The 21,862-nt window shown below is 39.2% G+C and overlaps 1 protein-coding gene and 1 long non-coding RNA gene across 3 annotated transcripts in view; one reads left to right on the top strand and one right to left on the bottom strand.

Annotated features, from left to right (window-relative positions):
* Positions 1-21,862, top strand: part of LOC124060452 (ankyrin repeat domain-containing protein 13C) — a 71,108-nt gene that overhangs the window by 11,520 nt on the left and 37,726 nt on the right. The gene's annotated exons all lie outside the window — the stretch shown is intronic.
* Positions 453-4,560, bottom strand: LOC124060456. Its single transcript, XR_006843579.1, has 3 exons — positions 4,438-4,560; positions 2,536-2,670; positions 453-1,664 (listed from the first exon to the last, which is right to left on the bottom strand). It is a non-coding gene; the product is annotated as an uncharacterized LOC124060456 (long non-coding RNA).

Genomic DNA, 21,862 nt, shown 5'->3' with positions numbered 1-21,862 from the left:
TTGCTTAATGTATTGTCAAAGTTTTAATCAAAAACATTTGTCCTCTCTTTTTAAATTAGGCCAAAAAACGGCACTCAAGAATGATGCCAGGTATAGCCGAAGGGCTCTGTTATATGAAGATCGCATTTTTCTTTTCGTAACGGTGACATCATGGAGACTAAATCAAGCTGCCAAGGTCTGTCAGCATTAGCAGCATAAAAATATTGTGACAGAAAATGAACCACTGAAACCAGTTTTTTGTTTTCTTATCTTTTTCTCTCTGAGAGCTAAGGGTTTCATCCCTGCTGAAATGACTGGCACATGAGTATGTTTTACTTCTGTACTCATTTGGTATTGTATTTTTTTATTTTTTTATTTTTTTTACAATACAAAGTTATTGTATTTTCTGGGAATCTGAAATAATTAGGAGAAGAAAATGATTATTTGATTGTTGTCTTCAACAATCATGTTGTCTTCAATTTCTACAGAATCTAGAGATTCTGTATCTCACCCCTACAGAGTTCAGATGATATAAAAGAATCGTGTCAAAAACCTAATTTCGTGTTGGCTCAGAGAGCTGGTGTAATGTCCTGATACAAGAGTGAGAAAGCAGGAGCTTTTCACAGCTGGAGGAAAATAATAGTGCACTTCATAATTTCCATCAGCAGGATATTTTGTGTGCCTCTCAGAGGTGCATTATTGCTAAGGGAAAGAAATTAATCAAAGTGGGGGCAAAGTGAAACTTTATTGGCTTGTCTCTTGCATTGCAGAAAAAAAAGACAATCTTCTGGCGATGGACTGTTAATTTATCGTGTTCACCTTGCATGTAAGCTTCACTGCACCACTGATTTCATTTCATCCTTAACATCGGTTAGGGAGAAAGTGAAGCATACATCAACATACAGTGAGATACTTTTACAGTCCTGAGCTGCAGCCTTCTTATTGCCTGTTTGAAAGAATATAAATGTACTGTATATTTCCAGCCCTTATTCAGTTTACAGTGATTGATGTAGTCAGGCCATACAGGACAAAATATAGCATTCAGGCCATGTAACTCAAGGTTATATAGGGCAGGCCTCTGTAAGGATGCAGCTGCTGCTTAGTATGGTGCTATGAAATAAAGAGAGCGATCTGGTTGGGCTTCGTGACTGGACTTTTAAGCTGCACAGCGTTTTTCTGTGTGCTCTCTTGTTAAGCTGTTGCAAGTTTGTCTTCAACAGTGGATTACAAGATATGTCTTGGGTATTTGTGGACAAAAGTTCATAATGTTAAAGGAAAAAGTATTTTCAGAGTGCCCCCTTCTTAAGGCATTCTGCGTTGCAAAATAAGCAGTATCGATTAGAAGAAACACAGCAAACTGCGGCCAGCTCATTTAAATTTCACAGCAACACATCAACCATAACACATTCCTCGGCTGGTCTACACCATGACTCAATGAAAAATATCCCCCGTTCTATGATAATGATGTCTGGATGTCTCCGAAGGGCCCTGTGATATGTTTCTGGATGATCATCAGGCACGGAATCAATGCCTTGATGTTACAGTGAAGCAGATGAGAATGCATTTTCAGGATGCTATAAGTTCTTGAGGATGAAGGACCCAAATGGCACAGAGCCATCTTAGCTGCACCACAGTCTCCTTGAAGTCTCCTCTTCCTCAAAACCGTCTGGATCTGCTGTAATTATCTGTAATGAATGGGACAGATGTGATGGACTGATGTAAAGTAGTAAAAGTAGTAAAGTAAAATGATGAAAAGTAACACAGATTCTTTCCTCTTATCCCTCATGATTTCAACTCACTCTGGTGTAATTAGTGTCTTTCAGAGTATTTTTTTCAGACAAGCATATGTAGTTCTCTTTTACAAGTTTATTTTTTGCTTTTTCTTTTTTTTTAGCCATGCTAGTGATGTGGCTGGATGGCAACGCTGGTCTGTGAAGTAGCACAACAAATATTGGAATTGCCATAAAATTTACAGGCTGACAAGATTAACAGATAGTAAATCTTTCTTGTATATGTGCTAGGTGAACACTTCTCACTGGGCTGAAAATGCGCCATCTTTGCGTCTGTTAGTTAGATCTGCTCATGCGTCAGTGCTGCTAAACAAACATGCTAGCACTATTGGCGTGAGCATTTAACTCAAAGCACAGCTGTGTCAAAATACTAGTCTTATTTATTTAATTATGAATATGTCTTTCTGTCTGTTGGTGGCTTTTTAATTCAACTATATCCAAAAGATCAGTTTTAACAGTTTATCAGTTGTTATTGCTGTTGATCTGGGTCTGGAACTTCTGTAGCTTAAAATGAAAGTTGTGAGCTATTACAACAATAATGATTAATAAAGCAGCTGTTTAGGAGGCTGTTTCACTGAAAGTTTAAGAATTGTGGAGGGCTGACAGACGCCACCAATAGTATTATTTTAAAATTACTACTTTTTCATGGGAAGAAATGACTCCTGTCAGGGTGGACGGCTGGCTGCATGAATTCCTTTAATCCTTTTCCAAAGCAGATTAGATACTCGGAAAGAAATAAAGTAATAAATCCTCTGCTACAGCCCACCGTGTTGCCAGGTCAGTGGCCCTTTGATAAGTCCACGCCTCTGAAGTGTTGTGCAGCTTGTTATCTCTTCATGTTCACCCTGTGCTTGTGTGTCAGTCAGTGATGTCAAAGAGCCAAGAAGCTTACACCGAGGGTCTGTAGTGACACAAAACAGACACATAAGTCATTCCAGTGATCCAGCTCTAAGGAAGCTTTTTAAGCTTGCATCAGACACTGGGCAAAACAGTCAGTTTTTGCTGCAACATTACAGTAAATAACTATGTTGGAGCCAGTCTAGAGCCTTCCAGGGAAGGAGGGAGGAACAAACCTGGTTATCCAGTTCCAAAAAAGTACAGAAACAGCACTTCTGTAAACTAATGCAATGGTTTTTATTTTACTCTGGTGTTTATTTTACTCAACAAGCTTTTACTCTGGTTATAAGTGTGTTCAACAGTGAATTTATGATAAACAGAAACAGAAGGAGATAAATGGCACACAGATGAGGCCAAATCAAAGACAAACAAGGCAGAATTCACCTCGCAACAGAAGCACAATTCTGGACTTAAGAGAACATGTAGTGAAAAGAAAATGTAATTATTCTGACTGAGCCCCACACAAGTTTATTTACTTGGGAAGTTGATCTTAAAGTAATCTGCAAATATTCTGGCAATTCCTTAATCCTCTGGGTCATTTTTGAATGCCACTTATCGACTGGTTCCAGCTATTAAAGTGTGAGAATTTACTGCATTTGTTTGTCTTACATGCTGATAAACAAAATATCTTTGTGTTTTGGATGCTGGTTGGACAAAACAGGCAATCTGCAAGTTATCTCAGCCTGTGGGAAATATTTGAGAAAATAATGTTATGACTATGATCTGACATTTCTTAAACCCTCATTGCGAATGCTTCAGCACAAAAATAAATGCTCAGTAAAGATTGTGTTAATATGAAAAAGGGAAAAAAAAATGTTGCTAAGATGATGAATAAACATTACCAAACAAAAAAGTCAGCCATGCATGAAAGCACTGCTCCTTAACCCTATAACGCCAAACGTATCATATTTGATACATGAGTTTTTCAGCCCTCCACATGAGTAGTGTAATATTTTTTTCCATAAAAAACCTGATGTATACAATCAGATACATGCAGTGCACAGATATGATATTTGAATTTTTTTTTGTTTGTTTGTTCAGAGGGACCACTAAAGGTTCCAAGTTCAACGAATTGGAATTTTCTGTCAGTTATTTAATGGTTTGGGCTTTACAGTGTTAATGTTATAAGTGGTCAAAAACTCCACAAAGTACCTTTAAGTAACCGGCGAAAGTATTGTAGAATGATCATGTGATTGCCACGTCTTCTAACTATAAACAAGAATCAGGTCCAAAGCCAAGTGGAGGGAGGAAGTAAAAAAAAAAAACAGACGAAATACTGAACTTGTAGTAAGTTGAGTGTAAACATCAACAAACAGACCCAGAGCTGTTACACTCACAACACAAGACTGACACAGTGAAGGATTTGAGGCACAGGACATATTGTACAGCCACACAAACGGGCTCCATTACAGGCCTAAAGCTCCACAGTAACAGTAGCTATTACTGCTCGACTGAACCGAGGTCAGTACCTTGGACAGCTCTGCTCTCTGCTCACAGCAGCAGGGTCAGGCTCACACAGTAAACATGATTGAAAAGATTTTCAGACCTTTCATACTGATTAAAATTTAAAGTAAATCTAAATGGATTTCATCCAGCCAAGATTTCTTATGCTGCAGTTTTTGTTCATATTCCTCTGTAGCTGCGATGGTTCAACTCAGATGCTAAACTTGGCCTTCATTGACAAATTATTCGTCTTCAATTCACATAATTCTACTGATGATGTTTTCCTTGAAATAGAAGCTTAAATATTATTGAGAAACCACACTCTTACTTCTCCAACCTCTTCTCTTTCATCATGTCAGCGCAGGGTTTGTGATTTTAACAGGCCACACCTCCTGTTGCTTCTTCATTAACAACACACTTCAGTAATGATCAAACATCAGTATTTATTATGAAAAAACCAACATATTGTCACAGAATGAAACCCAATAAATGCAATGCAATAAATGCATTTTTTTTAATGAATTTGTCTAATTGAAATAATTAATTCAGTATTGGCTGAAACTGCAGAACAACTAGGCAGCCACATAAAAAAAATAAGACTAAATGTGTTGGGCAGAAAACATGGTGATAGCTTACTTTGCTTCCTTCCTGAAGCTAGTAGGAGTACAGAGTCTTGCTCTGGGGAGCTCATTTCAAGAAGGCGGATGTTTGCCAACACAGGGGCTTGAACCCTGTACCTCCTGTTGAAGGGTTGTTGAACTACTTTCCTCCCTTCCCTGCTGTCATTGAGGAATGTTGGCAGTTGTTCAAACAAAGAATAACTACTGTGCACAGCTTGCCCTCTCCTCAGAGCACACACTGAGGCCGGCATGAAATGTGGAAAGAAAAATCAGAAATCTAATGTTCTTTGCGCTTAAGTACAGCCGCCCTGTGGAAGATTAACACAAAGGAACAAGCTGTCTGAATCAAAATGTAACAAGATAATCTGATGTTTGTGACAGCGCAGATGGATGCTGACAAGTCAGGGAGAAAAGCTGTACAAACATGACAACTCGTAACTTATTCAACACATCAGCTTTCTGAGGAACAAGTGGCTGCTATGTCAAACTGAAATATAGAGCAGTTGTAGTAGAATAGTTTATATTTTTGGTTTTAGCCACTGGGCAGCCAAAGATTTGTGCCCAGTCTCACTGTAAAACAGCTGCCTACTAATGGTCGTTGTGTCTGAATGTAGTAATTGTAGTAATGTCCTAACATTACTAAAAATAGTGGTTTTAGGCGAGTCTTTGTAAATATACATATGACTTTCATTTATATATCCATACATGGATAAATTGTGGGTGTATCAGTGATAGTAGTGCAGTGATGGAGAAATATCTGTTTAATTTAACCAGTGTTATTTGGTCATTTAGTCTAACACTGTTGGCATAACCTTAATTTGATAAAATATGATATATTTCTGGTTTACATCATTACACTCCTTATCTTTTCCACTATTACTGCTGTCTTTTTTTCTGTACACATGGTCCTGATGTTAGTTGTTGTCCTCAAACCACATGGGACTGGAAAGACTTAGGGCCGTGTACAAGCTGTCTCAGCACATCAGGCCGAACCAACTCCTGCTGCTGTGTAATTAAAGTTGCAGCCAATTTATCTGTTTCAGACATTTCATACAAGCAACTGCATCGTTATTACTGATCAGCCGTCGGGTCAGATATTGCAACCATCTTCTATCACCTTTTCACTCTTTAATCTTGATGGGTAATGTGCTATCAAGCTAGCATTAGCTTTTTCAGTTTTGGTCAGCTTTGGTCTTTGGACACAACAGCTACACTTGCAATTGTTACTGGCTTGTTAAATATTTAGTAACAACCAATCTGTATGTCAGAACTAATTTGTGTGGCACAGGACATATTGTTTCGCTGATGTGTAACTCTCTATTCAGTAAACACTTAACATTAAAATTAGGCTAAATTTGAACCGCTGGTTGAGCCCCCTTCTGGTCCAGCACTTTCTGTAGAAGCACTGATGTCAGCTATGGCTGATAAGTGAGAGGGAGGGAAAAAAAGAGAATCTTTGTTCCAGGGATCATATAATCATTACTTTTCCATGAGACTGTGTTCAGAACTTGTATATTGTTTCTCAGAACAGCAGTGCTTCATATTTAAACAGCTACAAACCAGTCAAAGCTGCCCAGAACGAGCTGGCTTCAGTCTGACATAAATTCCTCACTGAAGATGGAAACCGAGCAGCAGCAAGGAAATGTTACTCATTCACTTTTCAAAGTAGCGTGAGGAGTGAAATCATTAATCATCCACTAGGCGACACACTTCTCAATCCTTTGAGGCACACATGTGGGACCGGTTGAGTTGAACAATTGTTCCAAGCTTTGTATTTCATTCTCACTCACACAAGAATTTTGGTCTCCGTGGACAGATGGCTCAATAAACTAATCAAACAATTTTACTGCCTTGAATCAGTTTTTATGAGTCCAAAGCTTCCATTGGGCACGAAATGTCTGCATGCCACTAATGCCCTGATGTCACAAAGTGACGGACTGCTTTCTAATCGCTGCACAGGGGGTGAAGTCATGGGCTGCTGCCAGCAGGACCCTGGCTCAAGCTCAATGCTTGTTAGCATATCGGTTTGAGTAAACAACTGAAAGAGAAGTACTTTATTGTTCTGTGGTTTCTATGGAAATCCTCCTCTGCATACCCGTCATGTTTCTGACAAAACAGCTGCAACCCACTTAATGCTATTTCCCTTCATTTGCACCATGTTCTTTTTGTGACTGCAGTGAATGAATCAGTGTTTGCGAAAAGAGAGTCCTTATCTTCAGATCTTGCTTTAGCCTCTGTGGCTCTTTCAGCAGTCTGGAAATGTCTGTTAACGGGGAACATTTCAAGATGACTGATCTTCCCCAGAGCAGGAAAATTCGTCTCTGAATGTTCCTGTCACTTATTTATACAACCAATAGATATCATCCTCCAGTAGGCTGAACTGACCTCGGCCTTAAAGGAGCATGTTTGTACTTTGTTGGACTTGAGTCCTGCGTAGCAACTCTGTTTGCCCTGGCAACAAATGTTGTGAGGACACAGGACTTTGCAGCTTGTCCATGCACATGAGGTTGCACGCTGGCTTTTCATATGGAAGTGTTATTCACTAGGGAGGCTGCAGTGATAAATAAATGAATGCTGGTATAGAAACCATGCACACAAGTTGTAATTTGCTGTCACTCATCAAAGTTGACCGCCGTGCTGAACAGAGGGTTTTCGATTACGGGCTGTTAGGTATAAGGCTGTTAGTGACTCATGCATTTCAGTAAATCATAAACCAATTATATTAAAACAGATGGCTGGCTGGGTGCATGGAGGCCATTGGCTTTGGTTATTGTGTTACCGTTAGTGGTGGACCACTGCTGATCCAGCCTCAGCAACCTCATCATGTCAGAGCCCAACACTGTAGTTGAATGAAAATTGAAATCAATACTTATTGAATCTATACTACATAAATAAATAAATAGGAATAAATTAATAAATAAGCAGCACTATAATTACACCTTGTACAATAGACGTTATTTTATGGCATATTAGCAGCACTGAAAAACAAAAGAAGAGATTCAAGCCATAACATTGCAGTGAAATCTTACAATTTACACATTCAACACCCTTCCAACTCAAAATGAAGCAGGAAGGGTCTTTCCTCCTCTGATTGTCTGTAGCTCTGCATCACATTTTCTATCTCAGTTTACAGCGACTGTAACGGTCTGAAGCTCCTGACCTGAAACTGAACTGAATTGCAATGAGCCTATTCTGGACTGAATGGAAGCTAATTAGCAATAGCCATAGCGTGAACATGCCTGTGTTCTGTATGATAAAAGACTGCCTCAGTTGTTAAAAATGGATTGGAACACCTCCAGTATAATTGCAATGCACATGATACAGGGTTGCTTTTCTTTTGTGTACAGTTTCTCCAGACTTAATGAAGAGCTCAGTTTAATATCTGTAACAGAGGTGTTTATACATCTCTGCTCCCTGTTGTTCTGGAGACTGTGATGAAGAACTTTCTGCAAAAATATTAATGATATCTGAGATCTGTTGTGCTAAATGTGTCAGCAAATGTGTTTGTGACTGTTTTGAAGAAACAAAACTTAAGTGATTATTTTTTCAGCACAATGCTGAAAAGTAAAACTGTTTCCTCTTCATCCTTCAGTTCAGCTTTCCCTAGGATCCTTCCTCAGTATTAATGTAAATCACTCTATTGTCATTTTGACAGTAAATGGCCTCTTTCTGTTGATCATTACCACAACAGCCACATTAAATCTTTTGTCATTCAGTGTTGTGAAACATGAAAAGCGTAACTGTAAACTGAATATCTTTTGAACGAAACTAGACATTTTGAATCAGATTAAATACAGTGAATCAAGGTACAAGCCCGTACTACAACAGTCCCATGTTACTTATTTATTAGCAGGTTGCAGCTGTTTGCAAACTTCCGTTTTTGTTCCTTCTCCTCCCACTGTATCAGAAACCCAATGAATTATGACTATGATCAAAATAATCGTTTATCAGGGTCCTACATGTAACTGTCAGTCCTAAGCCTGACAGTGTTGTAGAAGTGCTAAGTCAGTGCAGTACTCATTTAGCTTTAATAATGCATATTAAATATCAGCTCTGCTTCTGAATAATGTTTATGCAACTGAATTTCCAAACAGCAGACTTTAACGCTGATCCATTGAGTTTCACACAGCTTCACAAGATCTGAACCCTGTGTGCGTGCTGACTTTAAGTAACCAACACCGCATGCGTTTGTGTGGCTCCCACTCCGTGTTAACTGTGTACTGTCATGATGTAAACCCTCATGTTGCTAACTGCTCAGTTAAAGACATGCTGGGCTGTAGCAGAGGCTGCAGATCCATAATCAATCCTGACTCTAATCACTGTGAATGTTGTGGTAATTAGTGCTTTTTTTCTCCAGAAAAAAACCCTGCCCTCACAGCATATGGAGGTGCCTACAGCCTGGGGAAGGTTAAGCTCCTGTTTAAACAAATTAGGCGAAGGCAAAACCTTGAATATTTTACTGTTCGCTGCACAGATGTGTTCATAAAATCATCCATATCAATGTTCCTGAGCCTGAGCTGGACTGTGGTTTCTACCAGATGGCTACAATCAGTCAAGGCAGGAGCAGATGAATGCAGACAGAGTTTTATTGGCTTAACTGATGGGGATAATGGGTGTTTTTGCTCAGTAAAAGGTTCCTGCTAATAATGTGGTTATTTATAGGGGAAAGATTTCTGTAAACTGCAAGTCAGTGAGCAAACATGTTTTTGAACATCATCACCTTCATTGGTTTTAGCAGTTTGCATCGCAGCTGTTTGAACAAACAGAATGAGGACCATAAAGTCTTAACTGTAACTGAAGCTGTTTGCTCTACTGTGGTCACCAGATTTTATGGTTTTCATTCACGGAAAATCCAGCATGATTGACATTTAGCTTTAATAGTTTAGTTTTAATTTTAATGGTTTCTTGGTGTTTTGTTTGATTGTTATCTTTTATAGTAGAAATCAAAAATGCACTGACAGACCAGCGCCTGATAACAACTGAACTGTTTCTGCAACAATATTTTACTTGCATCTGTCACCCTGTAGGGGCCTCGCATGTCACATCCACTGAGTTTATGACTTGACACATAATACACTCTTTACAATAAAGCATGTATCAATATGATGACTGATGGCGATAGTGAAATTTTTATGGCTCTGGAGTCATTTATTTTGTAGTTCAGAGGTCGCATGTGGAAGCAAGGATGGACGGTGATAAAGGTCATGGCTGACAGAAAGGAATTACTGGTAATGAAACAGCACCAGATAAACGTAAATCCTGATACAGATGTTTAACTATCATATTCATCTTATCCTTATTAATAAGTCAATTAGTTTTATTTAAATTAAATTAATTTGTATACAAGCTAGCTTCATTGAAACTAAGAACAACCTGAGGAGTTACCACAATGTGCAATATCTGAGTAGAATCAAGAAGAATGCATTTAGCCACATTAAAGAGAGGTAATCCTCCTTACTGTATAAGCACTCTTGAAATCCACCAAATGGCTATGAAGTCGTCAGTGTTTGCGGTTCAGAGCTTATTTGAATAAGAAATGCAAGGACACGTCCGTATTCATTTCCTGTTCTTAGCATCGATTTCAGTCAGTGTGGAATGTAATTTGTGAAATGTCATTTAAAAAGCCAGAGATGTTTGACACGGAATATGTCCTGGAGTCAAAATATTGGTTTATTATTTTGTAGAAACTGATGAGAAATGGCAGCACGGTGGTGCAGTAGTTAGCCCTGTCGCCTCATACCTAGAGGGTTTCAGGTTTGAATCCCGGTCTGGGCCCTTCTGTGTGGAGTTTGCATGTTCTTCCTGTGCCTGCGTGGGTTTTCTCCGGCTTCTCTGGCTTCTTCCCACAATCCCAGAGACATGCACGTTAGGTTAATTGGCCACTGTACATTGCCCCTAGGCTCCAGCCCCCACCCCCAACAGATAAGCGGTATAGAAAATGGATGGATGGGTGATGGGAAATGCTTGCTGATTTTCTACCTGATATTTTTGCATCAGCCCAATAACAAAATCAATTTAGTGACAGATAAGCATCATTCACTCTCTCCCCATTGGAAATCCACTGCAAGTCAAGACTTTTGTAAAGTCGTAAACTAATCAAAGATAAATATACATAAAGATATTCAGACTGACCGACTGAGTACAGAGAATACATAATTGTTTCAACCCTCCTTACTTTTGTTATTCAGATGTAGTCGGCATGGCACATAATAATTATCTCAAAACTCTAAACTTTCGCTGACAAACACTTTGACTGCATATTCGGTGTGAGAAGAATATAACTGGATAATCATAAACAGATTCTGTGGTTTTGCGGAGAGGATGTTTCTCTGCAGACTAACAGTCTGGAGTTTCAGTTAAATAAATGTTTCTCAGAGGCAGAGCTGGTTTGCCGGATAGAAGATATATCACAGAGTTAACACGAATAAACTCAGGCAAGCAACAGTCTGCAGAAAAGTAATAGTAATAAATAAATGTGAAAACCGATAATAGTGAAACCAAAAACAGATGATGATGAACTTCAGCCTCATTCATAGCCATGAAACCTGTGTATCATTTGTTCATTTGTTCAAAAGTGAAAAAAATTACTTTTACTTTACTTTCACTTTTTCATTTTTTGTATTTGAATGTGATAGAAAAAAACAAATAATGCTTTGATTTTCGCACTTTCAATTTCATGCTTGATCAAAAAAATAAAAGCCATGTGAAAAACGGGCCCAGGGCCGAATTTGGTTTTCATATTGCATCTTTCTGATTTGTGTGACCTGGAAGTCAAGCTGAAGTCTTTGTCTATTCATTATTATCTTCACAAACATAACCAGAGCACTGATGCTTATGGTGTGAAAACCAAAGCATTCTTAGTTTTTTTGTATCACATTCAAAAGCAAAAGAAAAAAAAAATCATAAGACATTTTTTCATTTTTTTGATTTTCAGTTCACTTCTCAAAGGAACATCACATGAGCGAATGATACACAAATTCATTGGCTTTAACTGGATGGTCAGTTAATTTATCAACTGTCATGAACATGTGGTGACGGTTGGATGTTGTCTTCCTGAGGAGGCTGGACTGTGTTGCAGTTGCAGGTGATTGATCTGAGAGTGGTTAGCAATTGGCTCCTGTGTGAGTGAGACTGAGAAATGGTACTTCAAAGCTCACTTTATCGATTGGCGGTGGAAGTCCCTGACATCTGGAGCAGCCTGCCTCTTGGAGTGGTTTGAAACAGAGGGATGTGGAAAAATATGAAAGACTCTCACTCAAATGTAATAGAGGAAGCAATGAATGGCAGAGAGGAAAAAGCTTCATAATGCATTTATACAGCTGATAGCAAGAGATCAAAACGTTATCGTGTTAGATATCTGTACTTATCCCACAGCATGCTAAAATGGCTGCAGCTGGGACTGATGGGAATGTTATTAAAGTATTGAACAAATAGAAATGTTCACTCATCAGTTCAGTAGTGACTTAGCTAGTAAGCAGATTAGATGAAGAAAATAACATAGTGTAGAAAATAGACATGTAGGAAAGCATCAGTCATAATCATCATTCTGTTCACGTACAAATGGCAGCATAAAGCACAAAGAGTTTGGTTTTTATCCAACCCAATGCAAGCATCTGTCTGTTCTACTGCGCTGTGTAACTTAGCCCAAACCATGAATAATTATACATCATAGGAGTTCCTTCAAAGGGAAGCCAGACAGAAACTCAAAGGGACTGTTTTTTATATTTTGTGCACATAGGTCAATATTTTTTCATCAGGCTCTTCTTCACAAATCCAAATAAATCGCCTCACCTCTCACTCCACAGCTGTAGGTTAGCAGATCGTCTTTGAAGTGGCGCTTTATTCCCCCGTAGATCATGTGCTCGCTATAGAGCCGGGCAGCTCTTGCCTGTGAAACACCAAGTCGAATTGGGAGTCTATGAAATGTAGAAAATAGTTTAAAATGTCCATCGCACAGCAAAAAGGATGTCTCTGAATGTCATCTTTTGTCCCACAATCAGTCCCAAATGCGAAGCTATTTAGCTCACATCATTTGCTTTCACAGCCTGTTCATTTTCATGTCTTATGAGAAAAACATCAACACGCAGATCAGTTGGCATGATGGTCATATGCTCACCCTGCATACTCATTCATAACTCTTCCCTGGTCCACTGCTATATATTAAGTATTAGCAATGCACAATACAAGAATGATAATTAACCTGCTTCTCGTGGCCCATACTGATAAGAAAACTAATATTTGTATTCTTAAAAGACGTTCATAAGAGCTGATGCACATCTGAGGGTAAGTAAGGATAAGATGTAATGAGCAAAGATGAATTATTTAATATTCCAGAGTTTTAATAAGATTTATTGGGTTAAAGTGTTTTCTCTCCACCTGGAAACTGAGGTGCAGCAGTTTGACTTCTTCTTCTTCTTCTTATTATTATTATTATTTGTGTTATTATTATTAATCAGTGTTTATTGGCAGCAGACAGGTATGCACCAACTTTAAAGGTGCATACCTGTCATTGTTTGATTAATCATTCAAATGAGAAAATACTACACACATTAATCAATAACGTAAATAATTGTTAGTCGCAGTTCTAATCGATTCCCGTGCAACCAGCTCAGCAGTGCTGTGCTGTTGACTGCAACTTACAGTTTCCATTCATGCATGTTATTATGTGCAGAGAAAATGCAAACATTTATTTATTGTAATGCCATTCAGTACAAGAATCCTGTAAAAACAAACCTGTCTTTGTAAACTGTTTATTGTTGTTGACTTTGTGCTGATGTAGTTCCGAGGTCATGTTTGAGTCCATAATTTGTGGATTTGCTGTAGTGGATTGTGTTTTGTGTTTCTAAAATGTTGCTTCATATGCAGTAATGTGGTGGACAAAATCCTAGAAACACGTTTAAATACAATACAGTGATAAAAAGAACAATTTAAAAGTACCGTACAGTTGAGTCAACTCACAAACACCTAAAGCAGTAGTCCCAAAAAAAACCTTTTACATTATGTTTTGGTGTCTTATTTTGCATTGCATACCATCTTCTCCTTCTATAGTGGCTGATTCAAACATGTAAACCCTGCTGTAAAGCCCGGTCATGTAGTCTATCAGTCTAAGGTGGTTGGTTTATTTTTTGTCCTCACGACATCTGCCTCCAAACAAGAGCTAAACGACAGCTAATTCATCAGTCCAGCTGATTCACTTTAAACATGTCGCACCAGGCCGTTTTATCCAGGAATAGTGGAATAGGAATAGTGTTTATCTGCATCCTGCAGTGTGTTGCATCCATCCTTGTCCCGCAAACCTTTTAGTTTAGTTTAAATTACTTCAGCGACCCTGAAAACACATGAAATTATTTCACCTTTGAAAGGTCTCAGAGTGAAAACTAAAACATTGCAAACGCCTAGAAGGCCAAATACGAATCTGATTTATTGTATATTTTGACTTGAAGCTTCAGGCTGTGCTAAAGTGAGTCCTTATCAAGAATCAATGCACCCTGTGTTTTATGATCTATTAAAAATATACAGAGAATTATTTTGACCTCTGACAGAAAGTAAAGGCAGGACAAGTGTGCGATTTATTATCCTCTCACACTGCAGTAGAAGAGTTTGTGAGACAAATCACCTGTACACATGCTTCCTCTGGCCCATAACAAACTGTCCCCTCTGCTCCACTCATGCATAGTCTGGGGGAATAAGGAGCACTTTTAATGGCATAGTAAATTGGTGTTGTCAAGAATGTAAATTTGTCACGAATGGGCTGTGTCTTCCATCTGTGTAAAATGTCCTTTTTCATCAATTTGCCCACACAGCAAGTGATGGAAGTTGACCCGCATTTAAGAGTCACCTGGTTAATGTGGAGAAAGCATTATGTAAAGCATTTATCATGCGGGGGAGTGGAAGTCAAAGAAAAGTCCCATCAAGATAATATCAGTGGCAACCTACACCACGTCTTTAATGTTATAAAATAATGTTTATTTTTTCAAACATCACTCATTAGTGCTGTTACATACTAATCTGGAAATACATCAACGCAGTCATCGGTATTCACCCTGTGTAAAGCCCAATGTTCAGAATAACAGACTCAGATTTCTGTGTTTTTGTCTCTATCGATCCAGTATATTCGTCGTTGCTGTTTGTCATGATGCAAATCAGCCAATCGTTGCTAGTTGATTTTTACGTCCATGGATCTGAGGAGGGGGAAACCACACTGTAAATCACATTAACATAATCAATTATGGCATGTTCATTCATTATCGTGGGTTGGCTTTCTTCCTTCAGTATGACTTTGAGAAAGTGTGACACCATCTAATAATCACCAGTGCAATCAGATGCATCTTGTGACAGAAACATGTCAGTCTCACATCAGAAGCTTCCTGTCGGTGTCCAAAATCACTAATTAATAACTCGATTAATGCAGTGCAGTACACTGCTGTGTTACACTGAAGGGATACGAGACACAGCTAAACTAGATTTCAGAGCATTTTCACACGGCAATTCTCAAACAGCAAATTCAACAACACTGCAGATCTGTCTGTTTCAGTAAGGGACCTTATAACTCAGACCCCAGAGGTCCAAGTATTCAGGTTTCTTCCTGCTGCCTCAGTTCTCAGTGGCCCGAGCAGCTGAGAACTGAGGCAAATGCTAGATTATGTTTAATGTAAAAATAATAATAATAATTACAGTGAGTGCCAGCATTTAAAAAAAGTCTCTCTACAGCACCTAGATCTAGAAAACTGAACTCTGCAGGTCTGTCAGGGGACATGAGCTCTAATGTGCATCCTGCATGTAAGTCAGACTCAGTCCACACCTTGCTGCATTGAGCGCACCCTGCGTCAGAGTGCTGACAGAGTGTTGGTATTGGATGTGTATTACGAGGTGCAGAAATGTCCAATATGAATTGAATGGAAAAAGTAAAACATTTATGAGGCTCAATTTCCAGGAACATTGTAAACATAGTGTGAAATTATTAACCTAAACAGAGCAGACTTGTTCAAATGGTCTGTATGATGTTTTATACCGAAAGGATATTAGGGGGACAAAAAACAAACACTGACAAGCCTGGGGGCTACATTTAAGGCTTATGTGCCTGTTTTTCAGGTGCTGATGTGACTCATTCGGTCCCAAACACACGTGTCACATTTGTTGTGACGCATGTGATTTGTGCCCTTTGACTCGTAGTAAATAAGATGCTGAATACATGCAGATTGCGACTGCAAACAAAAATGAAAACCACCCAACGCGATTCAACACATCCCCTGCTGTCAGTTGATTTGTTTGCTGTTGCAGCCAGTTAGTCAGTGTCCTCGCATTTTAATATTCGCGCTTGTATTGAGGTGCCTTTTTGGATCTGTACTCACATGTCCAAGGGCTGGTTGAAGACTGTTTTTCTTTCTTTCCAACCGCTTCTGGATTCCCTTTGAGCTGTGATTTCATTTTATTCTCATTGGTGTTTTTCATACCTGACTGTTCCTCAGTTATCCAGCGTTTTCTGATTCACTTGGGCCTAAATCATTTTGATGTGCGTCTTATACACATATTAATATTATGGAGTACTAACCCATCAAAGGAAATGCGATCAGGACGCATCAGTCCACAATAAATCTGCAGCGTCATTCACCAGCAGGTGGAAATGTGACAGCAGGTTTGTTTTGTGAACGACACAAACCTGCCAACGCACGTTTCATCTGATCAGGACTTCACCGTGTCTTTCTCAGCAAACGCCACGTAGATCTGAGTTTGAACTGCGATAGATTTTGATTATAAGTGGTGAAGAAAATCAATAGAAAGAGGCAGAAAATGAATTTTGGACCGTTGCCGTAGCCAGTAAAGCAAAACTTTGGCTTTGGGACAGTTTTTATTACTTTGCACACAAAGTTAAATATCTTAAATGAAAATGTGTTCTGCTGAGTTTAAATTGCTGTGTCATTGTTTCACTCATTTCATTTAATGTATCAAGGAACATTTACGAGTTAGTCAGTTAGCCAGACTGATGACTCAGTGTTAGCTCACTGCAGATATATGACCTGGCCTTTTTCACATTGATGCCTTGAATGTCAACATCCAGCCTGAAAATTTAATATACAACTATATTTAAAGTGATCTGAAGCAGAAAAATCATTCAATAACTGTCAGGCCAGACTGATGCAGGAGCACAAATATCAAGCTAAGCCATCCAGTCATCTGGAATACAAGTTAATCACAGTGCAGTCAAAATGACACGTTGGAGATGCTGCAGATGGATGATGACTTCATATAAAGGGTGTATTATTATTACTATTATTATTATTATTATTGTGGTTTGCATTACAACTTTACATTTTATTTTATCTCACTGTATTTTTGAACAGTGGGGCCAAAATACACTTTAGTATTTTTATACTTAGATCTTATATACATTTTTACCATTGAATTTTAATCCTTCTGAACCCATTTTATTCTTTTCTTTCTTTTTATTCTCATCATTGTTCTTCATCTCAAACTGCTCCGTACAGACAAAAGTATTGGTACACCTGACCATCCGCCTAGCAGGGATTTTGGTGGCATCACATTCTGGGTGCACGGACATTGGTGTGGAGCTCGTCCCCCCCTTTGCAGCTGTCTCAGCTTCCGCTATTCTGGGAAGGCTTTCCATGGGATTGGGGAGCGTTTCTGTGGAGGGTTTTGCCCGTTCATGCAGTGATGTGTTTGTGGGGTTGTGCACCAATGCTGGACCAGTTGGTCTCTGTGTGGGACGGTTGGGTTCTTTCACACTGGACTCATCTGGCCATGTCTTTGTAGACCTTGCTTTGTGTGCTGCGGCACAGTTGTAATGGGGTGGAGGGGGGGCCTTCCCCGGTCTGCTGCCAACAGGTTGGAGGCATGCCTTTGTCCAATGTGTCTTGGTGTGCTGGGGTGTGGAGATTTCCATGGGGGTGGGTTGCCTGGCCTGGGCCCTCAAAAACAGCCCCATACCATACCTGAATTCAGTAACAACGAGGTCTGTCCGAATAATTTTGTCTATGCAGTGTGGCATTGTTAGTACAGCCTCAAGAATCTACCACATATTGTACAAGCATGTGACCAACAAAACCCTTGAATGCTGAATCTGTTCTTCAGACCTTCCACAGTTTCTTTCATAGTGCACCAATTTAGCCGTATTTGAGAATTAATTATGAAAAAACACCTCAGATACCCAAATACCCTCGGATGTCATTAAATGCTGACGGCTTTTGCGTCACAGATTTGACTGTTTTGTGATCAACACTCCATGTTTTGGTGTATACACTGTGACCCAAACTGCCTGAGTTTACAAGTTTAATTGCTCCAGTCACCTAGATTTGATCACCTTCTCATCTCCTCACTTTAAAAACGACATTTTAAATGGAACCTGCTTATCGTCTCCTCTTCATTGACCTGCTCTCACGCATACGCACAGCATAGACGTGACCCGCACTCCCATACATATGTAGTGCACTCTACTGAGTCCACTCCTCTAGTTCATTATGCTTTCAACAGGAATAAAGCAGATATCAGCAGGGACAGTGATAAGCGGCACACTAGTGTACATAAACAGCAGGTAAAACCCCACACAGATAACAGATAACATCAACAGCTGGCTGCTGAGATACGACTGTTGTGATAAAACTCCCTCAGGAGCACATCCATCATTGTGTCTCACATGCATTCTGTTCCAAACGGATAAAGGCTTGATGCCTTCTCCGGGATTTTGGTATAAATAACATATTTTGAGTTTTCATTATGTACTGAAAATGAAAAAAAGAGGAAAGTGGTTGAGGTTCTCATGTCCCTGACACAGATATTTTTCACATTACAGCCTGGCATCAGGATCATTTCTATCTCCACAAAGCCATCACCAAAAGATTGAATGCATCTCTTGAGGACGTGTGTGCATCAAAAACAGAACACAGTGATCTGGCACAGTGGGTACCAGAGCATCTTATCACAAACAAACAAAAAAAGTTCTTTTTAGTTTAGGAAACTAGAAAAAATCATGTCCTGTGAAAGTTTGTTTAAATAAACACACAAATGTTGAATGACACCTACAAAATCTGGTGATGACTTTAACTGCAAGGAATTATTATATATTAGTGAAAACATTTGCTGCCTTGCTCAGAGGGACTTTGATGTGATGGTTTTTGTTGTGTGAAATGCAGTCACTAGGAATACAGAGAAATGTACGTCTGTCATTTTACTTCATGTTTATAACTTTTAATGTGTTTCATATGTACATGACTGACACGAGACTGGCTGACATTTACGCAATTTGCTGTGACACTTCATGTCACAGTTTCCCTTTTTGTGACAAGCAAAACCTCATGCATTTTTCAAACTTTTCTATTTTTTCTTAGAATTACTGTACTGGACATGGGTTTTTTTTTAAAAAAAGACACCTGTGTTTGCAAATGTCCCTCTTTAAAGACTCTCAGAGCTGTCATCTGGTTTAACAAAACAGTCCTAATATTTGTGTTAACTGCTTTGAGTATCTGGTAATACACTGCTTTGTTGATTGTGAGTCACAGAAGGGGGAAACGTGCCGCGACTCTTACTGTATGTGATCCAGATGTTTTTGTTTTGTTTTGTTTTTTTTTTCTTGTTACTGGATGATGAATTTCCAACAGCAACGATAAGGACTTCTGGGAAACAAATGAAACATCAGATTGAGATAAATCCAGACTGAGGGAGAAAACAATCTGCTTAGTCTGTCCTGTTGACAACACAACACAGCAAAGCTCAGAGTGTGAATAATTGATAGGACACCTCACCTCGACAGGGTCAGGAGCAGGGAAAATATTCCCTCTGGCTCAGCCTGCCGACGCATCCATCTCCTCCATGTTAACACTGACAACTCATTTCCTTACTCAGGAGTTAGTTTATTCAGCTCTCTAATCTGATAGACTCCTGTTGGGCCTTGTTCTTTGCTGAGGAGCAAACGCAAACATATGGCATGTTGACATCTTAGGAAAGTTGCACAGGTCCTATACGTCTCAGCAGACTGGGGGTAATAATGAGAAACTGAAGGCAATTTTCTGCTTGATCTATTTCCATGCATGTTTGCAGAGGACAGCATGTCATGCTGTGCTCATTCAGATTTTAGCCCCAAGTAAAGAACATGCATCTCTCTGAGAATATACATTCTGTCCAGTTTTGTAACATATGGTCACATTAATGTGCGCAGGCATTTTCTGATAGCTCAAAGTTTATGAGATTTTCATGTTTCTAAAATGCAAGAACCCATGAAAGCAATACTATGATATCCTTTCATTCTCACACTGTCAAAACAATCCTCATAAAACCACTGAATTTAACCTATTATCCATACAGAATTTACAGTCTATAATTCTATGCACATGTCTGTCTTTGCATTCCTCTGTAAATCTGTTAGTATATCAAGAACTCAGGCTTGGAATTTCATTTATGCATCAGTATACTTGGTCAGCAGTGTTGACAGGGTGCGGTCATTAGTGTGTTGTTCTTGTTCTTGTCTTTCTCCTTCCAGCATCACTCATGACCTTTCAAATTCAAAGCCACCAAGCTGCTGATCAATATCTACTGTAACAAGGATGCAGACAATTAAAGGCCTGTTGTCAAGGCAGGTGCTCTATTTAGACTTCTGCTAACAATAGTATACGCACAGTAAATCCATCCGTTTTTTTTAATGGCCGTGTCAACTGGATTTCAACTTGAAGATAAAAAGCTGGTGAGAGCTAGTGGTGAGTCAGTATGTTTTTGGTTTTTGTTCTAGCCATTTGCCGAATACATTTGATTATACCTTCTGTCCTGAGCTTTAGTGGTTTCACTCTTCCGGCCTAACATCGTTATATTTAATAGCAGCAGTGTTTCAGCAGGCAACATCCCCTGACTGTGAGTCATACTGCACAGAAATATTCGGAATGTCCAAAAAAGGCCTGTTTTCTGGCCGATAACCTTGCTTCCAGTTCAATGTGAATATCATTGGAATAACATAACCAACCACTTACAAGATCAACAAGAACTGCTCCTGTCAAGGCTGCTTCTGGTCTTCCCAGAACAGCAGCAAAATTGGCATGATTCAAAATCAATACAGGACTACTTACGTTCTTTCCTTTTTCAGCGGTGAATGGTTGGGTAATGAAACTCTTCACGTGTTATTATTGTGCTCAGTACATCTGATGTTGATAGGACTTAAGACCTTTGTCTTTTTTCAGACCTAAATAGAGATACGCCGCCAATGAAGAGATGAGTCACTCACTGGGCCAACACTGAAGGAATAATTCTTCTTTAAACTAGTGCAATGAGATTAAACTCTGTGTATCTTAGCTGGCGAGGCTGACATTCAGGGCTGCAGGATCATTTATAATGAACAAGGCATTGCAGACATGCTATAAAAATGAACGTCATTGTGGACGTGCGTTACAACTAAGCTGTTTTAACATGATGATGTACACGAAGTGGGATACTCTGAAGGTCAGCGACACTGGAGACACGTCTGTCTGGTTCATTTGGATGTCACTTTCGTCTACTGCTTCTGTATTTTTTAATCTTTAAGGCTAATACATCAGTTGTAAGAAAATTAAAAAGATAACGTGCATCATCGAGGATATCGGTTATCTGTTCTGGGCTTATGAAAAGCAGTTAGCGTAAGTCCTTACTGGTCTTCTACAAAGATGGGCTTTATTCATGAACAAAACAGGTTTATCTATCTTCCCAGTACTTAGTCGGTTCATTGTCTCATCAAGCAAACTCTCAGTTGGCCTCCAAGTGTTTGACCAGATAAAGATTTACTTCACCAAACCAACAGCTGCCACAGTGTAGATGATGTTTTAATGTTCTAGGTGGAGATGTGGATTTAGAAACTAATTACAAAAATGAACTGCTTTTAAGAGGCCAAATCACCTGCAAAGTTAGGTACCGGTTGTGCATCAGGCCAGCCATTAGCAGATAAAATGTTCCAAATTGGGTCATTTATCCAAACCCACTTCAGCACCACCTCCCACACTCCCACCTATTAGCTCTAATACGAACACAGGCAATTTTAAATAAGCTCTTTGTGCTCAGCCATTAGTTCTGCAGTGACACTCTCCATATTGCCGTTTCCAAATTCAGTGTTACGAACACCCAAAATGAAGTTGCAGGTATACGCCTCCTTTTACCTTAAAATAA

The sequence above is a fragment of the Scatophagus argus genome, chromosome 6 (genome assembly GCF_020382885.2).
Source record: "Scatophagus argus isolate fScaArg1 chromosome 6, fScaArg1.pri, whole genome shotgun sequence".
NCBI lineage: Eukaryota > Metazoa > Chordata > Actinopteri > Scatophagidae > Scatophagus > Scatophagus argus.
Note: the sequence above shows the minus strand (reverse complement) of the source record. Positions and strands in the feature narration are given on the sequence as shown.